Source organism: Eublepharis macularius, chromosome 2 (genome assembly GCF_028583425.1).
Source record: "Eublepharis macularius isolate TG4126 chromosome 2, MPM_Emac_v1.0, whole genome shotgun sequence".
NCBI lineage: Eukaryota > Metazoa > Chordata > Lepidosauria > Squamata > Eublepharidae > Eublepharis > Eublepharis macularius.
The window spans coordinates 199846794-199859550 of record NC_072791.1 but is presented as its reverse complement, the minus strand read 5'-3'; the positions used below and the strand labels follow the sequence as shown (position 1 = coordinate 199859550).

The 12757-nt window shown below is 40.5% G+C and overlaps 1 long non-coding RNA gene across 1 annotated transcript in view; it reads right to left on the bottom strand.

Annotated features, from left to right (window-relative positions):
• The window catches only part of LOC129323708 (uncharacterized), a 50421-nt gene extending 43603 nt beyond the window's left edge, over positions 1 to 6818 (bottom strand). The window contains exon 1 of the long non-coding RNA XR_008596471.1: positions 6675 to 6818. This is a non-coding gene — a long non-coding RNA (uncharacterized LOC129323708). The remainder of the gene's footprint in view (positions 1 to 6674) is intronic.
• Positions 6819 to 12757: the final 5939 nt, after the last annotated feature.

The following is a 12757-nucleotide window of genomic DNA, read 5'->3' as shown; positions in this document are numbered from 1 at the left end:
CTACTTTAACTTTCAGCAGCAATGCTGCTTACAATGGGGTGGTTCTTATTAGCTTTCCCACTTGCTCTCTTCCATGTTCCCTCCTTATTGTAGCCACATTCTCATGTGGCTTTTGTCTACATGTATCCCGCAGTCCTTGGCATAGCCTTTTTGGTGGTCAGAAGATGCCCCTGTTCCATTCTTCACCAGTGGAAAAGCTGGTAGTTTAAAGAACAATACTTACTCTAACAATACCACTATCCTTGATTTGTTATCATTCTAGTGGATATATCTAACTATTAATTCAGTACATATAATAGATTTGGACTCCATGTCCTACAAGTCCTTACCATAGAGTTATGAATCTTCAGGTGACTGTGAGGCCCAGCCCCTGATGTGTGTCCTGCCCCCAGCTGGTGCGGCTTACCAGAACTCAGGGCAGGTGGAAGATGGGGGTGGGGGGAAGAGACTTGCAGAAGCAGGACAGGCCGCACCAGGCTCGATGACTGGCAATGGCAAAGTCAGTGGCTAGTGCATGCCCAGCTTTCAGTTGTTACACCTTAAATCACTCAGGAATATGCTGAAAGTCTGACATAAACAAAATATATCTTTTTTCAAAAAAAACAAAGAAATGGATAACAATAGAATTGCCAGCCCAAGGCATTGCCAGCAATGTGGTGATATCATTTCCAACACAACCTGGAAGTGATATCATCACATAGGGGTGATGGTCTAGCATTTGGCCCAAACTCCATGGTTTAACCATAGAGTTTTGGACAAATGCTACAGTGTTGCCCCTATGTAGTGACATCAGTTCTGGGGTGTGCCAGGAGAAATGTCACCGTGTCTCTGGCAATTCCTCCCCCCCCCCCACTGGCCCATTGAGTGGCAGCCTGAGAGCTGCTAGCATGAAGTTTTCCCCGGTCTGAGACACTTGGCATTTCTACTTACCAGAATTCTCCATAGCCACTTGCATAATTAGCTAACCTACAGCCATAAGTAAAACCTGGTCTAGAACGCATCCACATTCTGGAACTATAAAAAAAACATGAAATGGACTTCTGAAGATTAAACACCCTTCAGACTTCAATGGACTAAGAAGAGGATGTGCTTTTGTCTAGTATGGCACCTTTAAATATGTTAAGTATCCATCACTATAGTATGGACTGCAGGCACAGAAAGTGTCCTTTATATATCTGAATAAAGGAAACAAGTGGCTACAATGAAAACTGAAATGACTTCAGTGAAAATATTCTACAAGTAAGCCTTAAAGAAATGGTTGGATCTACTCGACTAGTGCAGTACAATTACAGGTCAAAGCCCATTGAAACCAGTAAGTTTAGAGTAGAATAACTGCATAGGACTGAACTGTGGCAAGTGTTACTATCTTGAGGTGTGACAGAAGTCAAGTATTTTTTCAGGTTTAATAATAGCTGGTCTTCAGTAGAACTGGAGGCATACTAAAATAAACCAAGCACTTAAACACATAGCATCATAATGATTTCACATTCTAGTCTAGAAATAATAAGTTAAATACACATTGCAAAAAAGCATCATAAGTATGATAAAAAATAATGAATTTCATTAAGATAAGAAATGGCATAAAGGTAATAGTTTAAAAGTAAAGGCGCTTCTGAAAGTACCAATAGGTGCTATTTGTTTTGTATCATGAAACAACTTTGACTTTATGCCAAATTAAAACGACTTTAGTCAGCTATGGCGGTGAAATTATTATTGCATATTGAAGATATGCTCCTCTTCTTCCACAATGTTTACCCCTCCTGAACTGAGGTTTATTAGCACATATTCATTATGGAAAAGCAAGCCAGTGGAGGTTGCTGACTCAACCCCTGTTTCTCTGAAGTCTGCCAGAAATGTCTTAGGACAGTAGATTCCCTCAATAATCTGATTCTCTATGCCAAATGCTTTGGGTAGATGGGCCTTATTGGCCAAAACGAGATCTTATTGTGGGGAAACAGACATGCTCTTGGTTTCTACTTAAAATAGTTCACACATTGCTTAGGAATTGCAGCAAAAGCTAGAAGAGAGATGACCCTGCTCATAACTAAGGTTAGTAACTATTTTGTTTTAAAAAGAGATACACATGCGCCCAGGGCTTTTTTTCTGGGAAAAGAGGTGGTGGAACTCAGTGGGTTGCCCTCGGAGAAAATGGTCACATGGCTGGTGGCCCCGCCCCCTGATCTCCAGACAGGGGGAGTTTAGATCAGGGGGCGGGGCCACCAGCCATGCGACCATTTCCAAGAGGTTCCAGAACACCATTCCAGCTGAAAGAAAGCCCTGATTAGCTGGCAGAAAGAAAATTTCATTTTACTAACAAAAATGCTTTTTTGAACATTGGGAAAATGCATTATCGCTGCCACAAAAATACCATATTGTTTAAAAAAAAATCTGTGTCCTCCACATCAAATGAATAAGTGTATTTCTCATGGGCAAAAACAACGGCCAGTTATTCCAGTTGTGCTTGGCAGAACATCATCTTTTTTACTGGAGACCTTTGCTAACACACACGGAATTTTGAAATGTCTTAAAAGTTCTATATTTGATGAATAGCTACTACAGGAGCATAAAAATGTACAAATAAAATAATGAAATGCTAAATATGTCCTCTGGATTATACAGACATGCACATTTTAAAGTTAATACTCCATAAAAATCTTTATGGGGCATATCATCACACCCTACAGAAGTGGTCTGTCTGTTCAGCTTGCTCACTGCCACGCTCTGCATGTAAGAAAAGTGCATCTATTTTTATTTTCTGAGGGTATATTTTGGATAAAATTTGTAAATTCTTTTGAATAAATGAGATTATTCCAGTAATAATATTTCACTCTGCTACTGAGGAAGCAACTCTTGCCTTCCTTCTTTCTGTTAACTTTTGTGATTTTTTTTCAGATTCTTTGCTTTATACACCCTTTAAAATACACATGACTACATTTTTGAGGTTTTACTCCCATGCTTACAATAAGTGACTGTGACAGGATTTTGTGTAACTTGAACCGTAGTTGCTATGACAGCTTTAAATTACAACCTTCAAACTTGACTATGGTGTAATCCATAATTAGAGACCCAAGGTTAAGCTTACAGAAATTGTGGTCTAATTCTGGAGTGCAGAGAAATTCTCTTTCCTTCCTTTCCTTTCTTTACTAAGCCTATATACAATTGAAACACAGAGCCACTTCAAACAGTAAGCTGCACACATACTACACACAATACCCACTTCCTTTAGACTATTACACAGTACAATCAAAAAGAGTCCAGTAGCACCTTTAAGACTAACCAATTTTATTTTAGCATAAGCTTTCGAGAATCAAGTTCTCTTCGTCAGATGCCTGATATCAGTATCAGGCATCTGACGAAGAGAACTTGATTCTCGAAAGCTTATGCTAAAATAAAATTGGTTAGTCTTAAAGGTGCTACTGGACTCTTTTTGATTTTGCTACCACAGACTAACACGGCTAACTTCTCTGCATCTATTACACAGTACAGGTAGTTAACTACATGTACACTTGTAAGTGAACTGGAATTTCTGAAAATACATTCAAAGCAACTTTAATTTTGTTATCCATTCTTTTCAGTTAACACTAAAAATTCTGAAATTCTTAGAATTCTAAAATTCTTTGCAAATTGGGAGAGCAAACTGTGCGCGTGTATGTAGGCTTGCTCGTCGTAACTCAGTCACTAGAGTAGCACGAAACTTGCATTCTAAAATTAGTACGGCATCCCATAAACTTCCATTCTACAGTACCACTTCAACAAACAACTATTTAGAAGGTGGCAGGCTGCCTGCAGAAAGTGGTGTCCTTGTGATGACTATTTGGGTCTTTGGGATTTTTTACATTTGGACGAGCCTTTGTTATCTCTAAAATGTTATTTTAAAACCTTTAGTTGACTCCTTTTATTCCTCAAACTGTTTAGTTAGTTAGACTGTGAGCTATCTGCAGACAGAAATGTTTGCATTTTTAAAAACCCAACTGATATACACTGATCCAGGGCTTTTTTGGGGGAAAAGAGGTGGTGGAACTCAGTGGGTTGCCCTTGGAGAAAATGGTCACATGGCTGGTGGCCCCGCCCCCTGATCTCCAGACAGAGAGGAGTTTATATTGCCCTCTGCGCCACAGAGGGCAATCTAAACTCCCCTCTGTCTGGAGATCAGGGGGCGGGGCCACCAGCCATGTGACCATTTTCAAGAGGTTCCGGAACTCCATTCCATCATGTTCCAGCTGAAAAAAAGCCCTGCGCTGATCTCAGACCATGAGATACAGTAGGATTGAAAACAAAAAAAAAACTTTTCATGAAGTCTCAGCCCAGGCAAACACAAATGACATTGTCTAGGCCCCCATCCTTAACTAAAATCATCTCTTGGATTTTGGGGTGTGAGCCTTTTATAGAACATTAGCTATACCAACTTTTGACTGATGACAGAAGAGCCTTCTGCTCTTCAGCCAATTTCAAAGATACTAATAGTCCAGTCCTAATCTGAGTTATACTCTTCTAAACTCATTGACTTCAATTGTCTTAGAGTGGTATAATTCTTCTTAGGATTGCACTGCAACTGAGGAAGGGGCCTCAGTGATGTCATCTGGGGTTGTCTAGCCAACCCAAAATGGCAGCCAAGATCTTGTGGTCTCATCATGAGATCTCAGTCGGTACTCCTTTTTTTTTTTACTTGTGATATCCGCATTTTCACAGACATTGGTTGTACATTTTTTTTAGTTGTCTTAATCCCCCTAATGTATTTTTCCTCATTTTCTCAGGTTTCCTGAAAACTCTGCCTTAACACTGGGTGCTAGGGATGCCGTTTGGAGGTGGTAAGCACTCTCCCACCCCAGGCTCCATGCCCCTCTAGAGTTCTTTGCTCCAGAGAAAGCTAAAATGGTGGGTTGGAAGCAATGTGTGATGTTGCAATCACACTTCCAGTTGTACCTGGCAGTGACATTATGAAACTCTAGGACTTCCCAAAAATTCTATGGTTAAAACCATAGAGATTGAGGAATCCTTAGGTGTCATTATGATATTTCTTCTAGGTACTCAACTGGAAGTGATATTGCAATATTGTGTAATGTTGCTTCCCAAGTCCCTGCCCCTGGTAGGAGCCCCACTCTTGCAGATTTTTAGAACGGCAAGGTATGTCACTCACTATTAGTGTATGATAACTGTAAGTGGAAATGACCAAGAGCTGATCTAATCAGCACAATCACATAAGTTAGTTGCAAGTCTTACTATACATTTTCCATAGAATTGTTAGTGTGGTTCAAGTGGCTGGCTACAGTTCGTACAGTTCATAAGCTGATTCACATTTCGGTATGCAGACGAGCTTGCCACTTGAAATGGCAGTCTTGTCGGGGAGGGGGATACTCGTGAGATTTATTCAAAAATAAGTTCACCAGTCTTTTCAAGCAGCAGGGTTTTTTGGAAGGTGATCTTCATCCGGACAATTTCACAAGGCAGGGTACGTATAAGTTAGTATCTTTTTGAAGAAGGACTGATGTACCTGAAAGCTCAGAGACTTGTTTTTCTCAATAGTAGGCATATGATTTAATGGTTCAGAATAGTTACAAACAGAGCCTCTGATAGGAGGAACTGGTGATACAAAATTCAAGGTGCCCATACCACCTTGGGGACCCAAGGAGCTGAGCAAAGTGTCACTTTTAAAAAAAAAACAGGGCAGCAGGTAGAGAGCACTGGACAGAAATTAAGGTCTTGGCTATGCTGTGGCTTATTTCTTAAGAAGGAAGCTACAATTCCAGGCTTTCAAACAGCATAGGATGGTAAAGAAGGCGGGAAAGAGATGGCAGGAGAGAAAAACAATCTAATCCAGAACCAGGCTAGAGCAGAATGAAGCAGATCTATCAAGACACAGGGCAATCCCTGGTGCTCCAGGCATGAGATGAAGTCATGATTATGAAGCAGTGAGTAGCTGTTTGGGGAAGTATATAAGGTGTGGATAGGAAGGCCAAAGAATGGTCTTGGTTTGCAGATAAGATGAATGCTTAAAAGCAGCAGAAGTCTGCTAGATTAGCTGGTTTGTATCACAGGCGGTCAGACCAGGAACAAAGTGTTCCAAAATGCAACATATACTTATGTATTTTAAATACTTTCCATTTTATTTTTAAATTATGGATCTTACTATTAACTTTTTTAAAAAATGGTGTATGACATGCAAAAAGACCAAGGCTCAGGATTTTCGCAACATATTTAGACCTTGCTGAAGAGAAGTTTGTTACTTCTAGCACTAACATAAGGATATGCATGAAACACAACACAAAATTTGGTGCAAAACACTTTTGATTGATGATCACTAGCTTTGGAGCTCATTTGATGAATATATTATACTGTGAAGGATAAACAATTTCCTCAGCTACATACTAGAATAAGAGAAATAGTTAAATCCTATGAAATGACCAAACTGTAAGAAATTGCCACACTGTATTTAAAAATCCCACGAATTAAATTAGTCTACTCATCGGCTTTATATATAGTCTAAAGAATTAATATTTACTAGACCACTATACAAATTAAAATGCTAGTTCCAAGGACTGATTGCTACTGCTTTTCACATTTGCTAGTTGTAATAATTAATTATACATGTCAATTCACTTTTTAGTGTGCAGAGCACATAGAACTGCTACTTTCTGCCCAGTGCAATTATACAACCCATTACATACTTTACTTACCTGAATTTGTTATGCAGCTGCAGAGTAACACTGAAACATTTCCCTGACTGTTTTAAAAATGGCTTTTGTTTTTTCTGTATATACTCCTCCCTCACCCCCTTCTCAGATCTGCATGTATGCCCTACTGTCATTACAGTGTGTCTGCTGTTGAGCTCACCCTACTTAGGATATACAGCTTCTGGTTTTGAGCATTCTGGGACTTAATTTTGGGCTGCAAAGTTTACTCTGATATAGTCTGGCTTGAGGGCTGCCAACTCAAACAGGAAGGCTCCAAAGGTCCTGTCATACCTTTTATTTGGACGGGTTTCGGTAGGTCTCTGCCAGCCAGTGGCGATGGTGTGCTTGGCATTGTGCTCATCTCGTTTTCATCCAGGCTTGTGACAGACAATCAGAAAAGGCTGATGGTGTTGTTAAAGACCTTATTCAAGAAGGGCGCATTGCCAGATGGCCTCAAATCTGCTGAACCACTGGATGTAGGTTTCCCAGCCAGCTGCTGTCCTGAGTGGAGGTTGTTATATGAACGGTTGCTGACCAACCTCAAGCTAGGATAACATAATGTGCCTGGACCTCTGCCAGTGTGGCTTTCAGTCTGGGTATAGTCCAAGACTCTGATGGGTTTTGTTGAGAAGTATTATTGATAAAGTATTGTCCTTGGTGTAGGGGTGGGGAATTCATGCTACTACTTTTGAGTAATTCCTCTCATTATGCTGGAGATCCTAGGGGGCAATGATGAGCAATCATTCATCCTTTTTATTCCTGCCATGGGTGTTCTGCAGGAATCCTGAAGCCTCTCCTGTTCAACATGCATGATGTTGTTCAGAAACACCGGCTGGAATCCATGCACAGTAAGAAAATTTAAGGGCACTGAAGTTTTGTTAAGAGCAGATGGTGATTTTTACTACTTTCCCCTCTCCTACTGCAGATTAGAGATGGGCATGAACTGGGGGGAAAACGAACCATGTGGTTCGTGGTTCGTCAAATTTCACCAACCATGAACTTTCACGAACCTGCCCCTGGTTCACGAAGCGGTTCGTTTGTTTCATGAAAACGGCATATCCAGGTCAGAAAATCAGCACTTCTGGCTCAACAGGAGGTCACTTCCGGGCCAGCAGAAGGTCTGCAGGAAGTCCATCTCCTGTTGCCTAGGAAACTGATTAATCGGCACTAGGCTGTCTGCAGTGATGAACCAAAAAACGAAGCAAACGAACCAGCCTAAAATTCGTGGTGGTTTGTTAGAAATGGGATCTGACGAACCACTGGTTTGCGAACCACGAACCAGCCTGGTTCATCACGAATTTTGGTTTGCATTTTGGTTTGTGCCCATCTCTACTGCAGATTCCCCACTATGTTGTTCCTGAGGGTCTGCTGAAACCCAGGAACAAAATTTGGAGAGGGGTTCATTGAACTGCAGTGGGAGAGGAGAATCAGAAAATAATCACTGCCCCTTCTTATTAAAATTTAAGGGTACCCAAAGCTGAATACAGAGTGAACTGTTTTTTCTTCAGGTAGCTAGGCATCCTTTGCTCCACTATGTTTCAAGAGTCGAAAAGATTGCCAGGAGGGTTTCCAACTCCAAATAGGAAAATTCCTGGAGATTTGGGAGTGGAGCCTGGAGAGAGAGCAGAATATGGCGGGGACAGACCTCAGCAGAGTATCATGCCATACAGTCCACCCTCCAAAGCAGCCATTTTCTCCAGGGGAACTGATCTCTGTAGTCTAGAGATTAGTTGTCATTCCAGGAGATCACCAGGCCACACCTGGAGGCTGTCAACCTATTATTCAGGCCAAAGCTGTAAGTGTTGGATCTAAGTGAAGTGTTGCTGGGGTTGCTCCAGTTGCCTTATAGAAGTTATCTTTTGCCTTCAGCCTAAAGCAAAAAACAGAGAAAAAAATGAACACATTCTTGGGTCCTTCCCCAGTCAATTGCTCCAATAAATTACATAAATAGATGAAAAGAAATTAGAAGAAGGGCAGGGCCTCGATTGTGGTTGTCTCAAGGAACTGAACTATATTCCTTAATGAGGAACAAAGTTGTTTCTCCCTCACAGCTTTCTGTAGACATAGAGAACTTGATCATGTTGTGCCTATTTGCAGCACAGCTCAGTTTTCTAATATTATTATAATATTGAAATTGCTCTATTGACTATTTCTCTTTTCCTTGATTTCAGAAGAGCTTTCCATTTGTTTTATTTCAGAACTTGTTTTATTTCATACAGTTGCTGATTTTGTCATTTGTTATGTTGACAATTTTGTTGCTTTTATTATTTTAGTGTATTTTATTATTTTATTTAAAAAGTATTATCAAGTATTATCATCATTCTTAATGATGGTGCTCACTGGTACTGAGTACTGGCACCGTTTTGGGGGTTCTTCCAAGCCCTCAACGCACTAGCCTACCTCATCCAGAAAAACAGAGAGGGGACCCTCATGAACAGCCTACTGGAGATTTCCAGAAGAGGGGAATTGGTGGAAATTGGCACAACCTTACATATCAGTACTGACACTTTTTTATTATAAAAAGCACTGAGTATCATTAATAGATGAAAAGCATTAAACGGGTGAAGTATAAATTTGAACCTTATTTTCCTACAATGTCATAAAATTAAATTTACAGTTCAAGAGTTTACAGTAAATACAAGACACTATTGCTTACTGTAGACATAAGAAAGATAATATGTAAGCAGCTTCTGATTTTTGAATGTAACAATGCACTTTTTACTCATTGCTGATTTTTCCTATGTTTTCCCCCTTCTGTGGCGCATTTATTTTACATATGCCACTTATTGCCCAGGTACAACAAGATCAATAAACAAATAGAAGGAAACCTTTATCATTACAATTGCTTGCTACTATGGACTTTGTGTGTGCGTATGTTATGTAATCACTTCCAACACCTCCTAATTAGCAGCCTTGCTCGATCTTGCAAACCGGCATATGTGGCTTCCTTTATTAAGTCAAACCATCTAATTTTGGGTCTTCCTCTTTTCCTACTGTCTTCCACCTTTCCTAGCATTATAGTCTTTTCCAGAGAGTCCTCGTGATGTGACCAAAGTACAATAGCTTCAGTTTCATCATTTTAGCTTCTATGGAGAATTCAGCTTGATTTGATCTAGAACCCACTTATTTGTCTTCTTAGCCATCCATGGTATCCATAAAACTATCCTACAGCAGCACATTTCAAATTAATCAACTTTCTTCCTGTCAGCTTGCTTCATTGTCCAACTTTCACATCCATACATAGTAATGGGCATCGTATAAATTATCTTGATCTTGGACCACAGCAACACATCCTTATCCTTAAGGATCTTTTCTAGTTTTTTCATGGCTACCCTTCCATATTTCTCTTTAGAAAACAAGATGTACACAATATTTTTTTAAAAGCTGTCATCCCATCACACTCAACTACCATATTTTGCCTATATACTTATAGTTTCTTCTCGCGCTATAAGAACTGGTAGTAACATTGTTTATGTATTTCTTAGCCATATATATATGATCCATATATGTATCTATGTGTGTATATATGATCCATATATGTGCGTATCTGTGTCTATATCTATCTATAAATAAAAATCCTAATATGTAAATGTTATTTTAAGCTTAAATTCTTCTGCAGTTTTTTGAACTTCCCCTAGTCTTGCAAATTCTTTCTTCAAAGCTGAAATGTCTTTCTTTATCTTGTCATATGTATTCTGACCTTCTTGTTTAATATTCTGTTATGTGCGTTCCTCTGATTCTTTAAGCAGATCTTTTATTTGGGATGTAATAGTTTGGGCCCCCTTATCCCACACCGGCTCAAAGTGCCAAGGGGGTGGCAATGTATGACTTACCATTCGTGGCTGTCGTACATCTAAGTGTGTTGGGTTGGGGAAAGCAATGGTGAACTACCCTGTAAAAACTTCACTGCGAGACTCTGAGGATCTCTCTCGACGCGCTATAGGACAGAAAGGCCTGGAGGGGGACGATCTACGGAGTAGCCGAGGGTCAGTTGCGACTGTGTGGCTTGGATCGGATCGGATCTGGAATAGTTTGAGAGTATACTGCTAAATTCTGCGGAATTCTATCCAATTTTAAGCTTAAATTCTGAGAGCAATTAAAAGCAGCTGTACTTAGAATCCCACTCAGGTCCATTCAATAGAACTTACTCCCAGGAAAGTGTTCTTAGGATTTCATTGGCTGTCTCTGAACAGTTTAGGATACCAGCTAGCCTAACATCATAGTGATGATGAGATACACTAGCATAAATTGAAGATATACTGGAATGTCTGGAGCAATAGGGCTTAGTCAATATCCTAAGCCTCTCCAGGCTGGGTTCCACCCTGGCAGTAGTCTATCATTGCAATCGCAATATGACATAACTGGAGAAATAACTGGAGAAGTCATAAAAAAAGGAAGAAAAAAAAAACAGCAGCCCCACCAGCCTCCTGTGATGCCCCCAAGCCACTACACAGCTTAGAGTATCAATTCAGTTTGTAGCCAGTTAAAGCCCTGCTAAGCATTATATAAATCCTAAACATAACACCAACAGCTTATGTTCGGACATATAGATGGTAGGGACAGCTGAATTATACTTTTATTTTAGCTGGTAGAGAAGATTATCCCCTTGTGTTTGAGGTGTGGTTTCTAGTTCTGCCTCTTCTTTCTGTTTTGCTGCTGACTGGCTTGCTGCTAGTCAAAAGGTGAACTTTGCTTTCTTGCCTGCAAACCTTGGTAAGTTCCAAACCTGGGAGGGGGCTTCCTGTTTGCAGCTTGGGTGCTTTTTCTTAGTGAGCTTTAGGAGGGAAGTTGACAGAAATGCCTTTTGTGAATATGCTGTTGTGTTGCATTCTCTTGCTGCTGTCCGTGTGTCTGCCCCCCTTACCTGGCAAAAACTGCTCCTTAGCCCTTCCCATGCCTACACCAAGACCTGAACTCTTGCCCTCAAAAGATCTTAGGCATTCTGTCTGGATTGCCTCTGTCACCTAAGCTGCCAAGGTGTTTTGGTGCAGTGTTTGGATTGGTCACCATTCCTTTTTTGTGCGCCAACCTGGCAAATAGGAAGACAATGGCATCAGAGGACTTGAACCATCATAAGTGGTGCTCCTTGGGTTGTGCTCGTTCCAAAGGCTCCTACTGTGGGGGGTACTGAGTTTCCTTTGTTCTCTTATTGTGTTGTGCACATGGGTGGCCACATGTCAGAAAAGAGGTGTGCCAGCATTAGTTAGCTTCCGCCATCTACGGATGTCAGGGAGTGTTATTGGCAAGCACTCCATAATCAGTAAATTGCTGCAAGATTTGCTGTGAGCTCTGGTGCAATTGCTATGCCCTCTGTACCTTGAAAATGGTCTTTTGTGACATATTTCCCCACTGCTGAGCCAGGCCAGAGTATTGGGCTGCTGGTGGTGGTGGTACTGCACTGGGCTAACAATAAGCCAGCGCTCAGGTTTTCAGATTGGGTTGCCCAAGTTCTTGTAGCCATCTTCCACTAACATCTGAAGAAGTAGGTAATATCCTACAGAAGTTTGTGCTCTGGAAATAAAAAAAAATATTTTACAAGGTGCCATTGGGTTTTTAAAACATTATTTGATTGAAATAATATGCTAACTCGAATCCCCACTTTGCCATGGAAGCTTGCTGGGTGACCTTGGCCCAGTCATACACTCAGCCTTGCCTACTTCACAAGGTTGTTGTGGGGATAAAATGGAGAATTATGTAAGCCACCTTGGGTAGGGTATAAATAAATAGGTGGCACCAGTCCAAATGCTGATGCAGTGGCACATCTCAACAGGTTAACAACCTAATATATTTTCAAGTCCTATTGCATTCAATGGCCATACTCACAGGCTGCTGTTTAAAAACGAATTCCTACTGATTTCAGTGGGACTTATTTGAACGTTAACAATAATCATTAGATAAATCTGGATGCTCCTGTCACCCATAATGGCTTTGTGGTAGTGTGATTCTTGTGAGACCTGAGTTCAATAAATTAAAACTTTTCCTCAGTTTTATTCACAGATAATCTGCTTATACAGACACTTGGGAGTAACTTTCCATTTCCCGCTCTAATTGCAGTGTCTTAAGAAACTCGAATTTAAAAGGAAATC